We start from the raw sequence: 3,602 nt of genomic DNA, 5'->3' as shown, positions 1-3,602 counted from the left end.
TCTGCGTCGACAGTTGAGTTTGTAACGTCTATAATTCTCTACTCCGATGTCCTATCAATGAACGGTTTGTTGCATTACAAACTAGACTCGACGAACTTCATTTAAGGATTTTGAAACACCTTAAAACTCCACATATACTATGAGATATGCGCCTCCAAAGTTGACTAAAATCCGTCCCGCGTTTCTCAAATTTTCGTCGAACTTACTTTCTTCAATTTGCTCAATCCCGAAATATTCCGAAATTCTCCATACATGATATTTATCACTTATTACACTAATAATGGTCATGTTCCCGTGTTTCAAAATATTCTTTCCCGATTACGACTTACGAGATCGTAATTCACCCTTTTTCTTCGTTGTTACGTACTCTCCATGGCTTGTGCCTTTCAAAACATCCCATTACTACGATGAGGTACATGTCAAACTCATGCTCTGAAAACGCGGGGTATAACACTAGGAGTTCAATTCTACTATTCAATTGCTAAAATGACTTACGAATGAGTCAATTTATTCAAGTCAAAACCCCCAATTTGGGTATAAACCCTAACTTTCAAACCTTCAATTTCATCTACAAAAATGGAGAATTCAAGCCTATTAGTTACTAAATCATCAATTTCTATACTTATATTAGTTAAATCCACCAACAAATCCCATTTAGAAAGACTAAAACTCATTTTATGAAAGAATCATCAAAACCCACCTTTCCTCTTAAGTTCTATAGAAATTCTAGCATGGATTCAAGCTTAAGAAAGGTAAAGAAATGGATTAGAGGTTAGGGAACTTGCCCACAAGAGAAATCAGCCAAGAACTCTTCAAATCGCCTCAAAAGTGCTTGGGAAATGATAAATGAAGTGATACAGGATAAAGGATTTTAACTTAGCAATAAATAGATTATGGGCCATGTTATCTGCTGCAGCGGTCACGAGTCATCTACAACGGCTCGCGCTAGCGGTATCCCATGCGCCATAGCGCATTCGCTACAGCGGATTCCCGTCCGCTGTTGCGACCCATCACGTAATGCTCACCCTTGTTATGGCGGACAAGGACATAGCTGTGGCGGGTCCGCTATGGAGCGATCTGGTGCCGCTACGGCGGACACCAGACACCAGAAAACTCCGACTTTTCACAAACTCAATCCTGAAATCGGACATTCATCCGAGACCTCCCGGATACAAACCAGACATGCATTCCTACATAAAAACACTCTACAGACTCACTCGCTTTCTCGAAATTCCCAACGGAGGTCTATTTGACCGGGTCACCCAATGGCCAAATACTAACTTCCCAACCAATAACCCAAAATGCTCCCAAGTGCCTCATGAACCAAACTGAATATCCCACCAAGTCACAATCGACCATCCGGACCTCTCAGAATCGACGGATTTTCGAAAAAGGTCTGTTTATGCAAAAGTCAACTACTGGTCAAACGCTTTTCACCTTAAGGCTCTATTTCACAAAAATCATCATGTCTTGCCCGATTACCTCGGGACCGTAGCACCTATCCCCGCAGGTCAAAATGTACTAACAAGACTCAGGGAAGGGTCAACGAGGGTAAATGGGTCGAAGGTGCAATAAAGACCAAACGGTTCATTACATCAGATACCAATTAAACAATCGTTCGTCCTCGAACGAAGAAAGAGAGTACGAAAGCTGACGATAACTAAGGAACCTGTATAGTAACCACCCAGAAGCCTCTACGAAAAGAAGTACACCAAACATACTACTCGTACACCATATCAATCAAACTTACTTAATTTAGCTCGAAGATCCAATTTTCCATATTTTCCATACTCGAATTTCTTCCACAACTGATCCCCGAATATAAAAACTGTTTCTGCTGGAATTCTCTGATTTGATATAACCATACCTCTGAACGTGACCAATAGGTCCTATAATATTTCTCAAAACAACACGAACCTTCAGATATAGACACAATCATAGCCCACTCTGAACCGATAAAATATTCTGATTCTGCTAACCTTTCTCCCACCCTTCTAAAGTCATTCTTTGCACCACGATTTCTTAGAAACACACGAACACAAGCCCGAAACCATGACTTACTCTAGCCAGAAAAGAATACTTGCTTTATCGGAGCAACTTAAAGCAATTCCATCAAACTGATCTCACTCATAGTCGACTTCGCTAGTGCCAAGTCTTCTTAAACCTTCAAATCACAATATGAAAAGCATATCACTGAATACCTTACCGAGCCAAGTCCATAGGAAACCATCTGATCACTGTAAAGACCTCTCGCATGCATAGTACCTCCTCAAATAATTACCAATCCCCGACGTAAACCCTTATAACTGTCCAAATGACTGACCTAGGTAAAATATCATCAAGTCCAGTCACAAAACTAGATAAAGCTCGATAAACCTGTCATACCTCAAATCTGAACTGTAACCCATCGAATCCGATAGCTGGGTTCCATCTAAGTTGTCGACTTAGTACAGAAGAACTAGATCTCGTGATTGCCATCTTCATGCTTCTCTACCTTTACCCAAAGACGCAAATCTAATACGACTTTGAACTTTTCGACGCAAAACCTGTAGCCTCATATAATACCTCTTTAACCCTCGAATCTCCCATTGTAACACCTCGATACGTCTATCACTATTCCAAAATCATCAAACCTCGTAATTGTCACGACCCGAATAGAGCCATGACGGGTATCCGGGGCTAACCACCGAACACCGCTCATTCTTTTACTCATCTGCTCTCATTCATAATATATATACTCATAATCATAGAAACTATTAGCATTTGAAACATATTTACTTTATATACATAAGTTTTCTAAAGCAATCAAAATAATATATATACATGCATATACATGAAAGACTGTGAGACCATACTACCCACACTGCGTATCTACGAGCCTCTACTAGAGTACTAGACATGTGGACGGGACAGGACCCCGTCGTACCCAAAAATGTATGTACACAAAAATATTATCTCAAAATAGCACCTCCGGGATAAAAGAGGGCTTCTGTAAATCTGCTGATAGCTCCTATGAGTCTGGATCGCCTCCCTGTCTACCTGTGGGAATGAACACAGCGTCCAAAGAAAACGGACATCAGTACAAACATTGTACTGAGTATGTAAGGCATAAACAATAATAAGACATCAATGAAATATGAGGCATCAAATGAGGAGCAATCTGTAACTGACCACGAATCATGAAAGAAATAATGCATGCTGGCTTACTTTCATTATCATCATCATATCATATGTACATGAATATATAAGCTGCCCGACCATATAGGTGTGATATGATAATCAATAGCATTAGCCTGCGTCCAGGCCTCCCGCGTCCGGGGTACTGTTATATCCCGCCTTTTTGCGTAATCGGAAAATTCGAAATAATTGTGATTTATGAGAAAGGAGGCCATGTTTGAATTTTTCTTGGTAAGTGTGTGGCGACATGGAAGCTTGAATATGGAACACCGGAGAAGGCCTAAGGGCAAAATTGGAATTTTGAAAATTTGTTTCGGGAATTACAAAATAAGAATTATGATGAATTGGCCTTGGAAAAAAAAAATAAGGAAAATTTTGGCCCAAGAGAAGGTGGCTACCAACTAAGGCCCAAACCCATCTTCTAA

This window comes from Lycium ferocissimum, chromosome 12, assembly GCF_029784015.1.
Source record: "Lycium ferocissimum isolate CSIRO_LF1 chromosome 12, AGI_CSIRO_Lferr_CH_V1, whole genome shotgun sequence".
Taxonomy (NCBI): Eukaryota; Viridiplantae; Streptophyta; class Magnoliopsida; order Solanales; family Solanaceae; genus Lycium; species Lycium ferocissimum.
Note: the sequence above shows the minus strand (reverse complement) of the source record.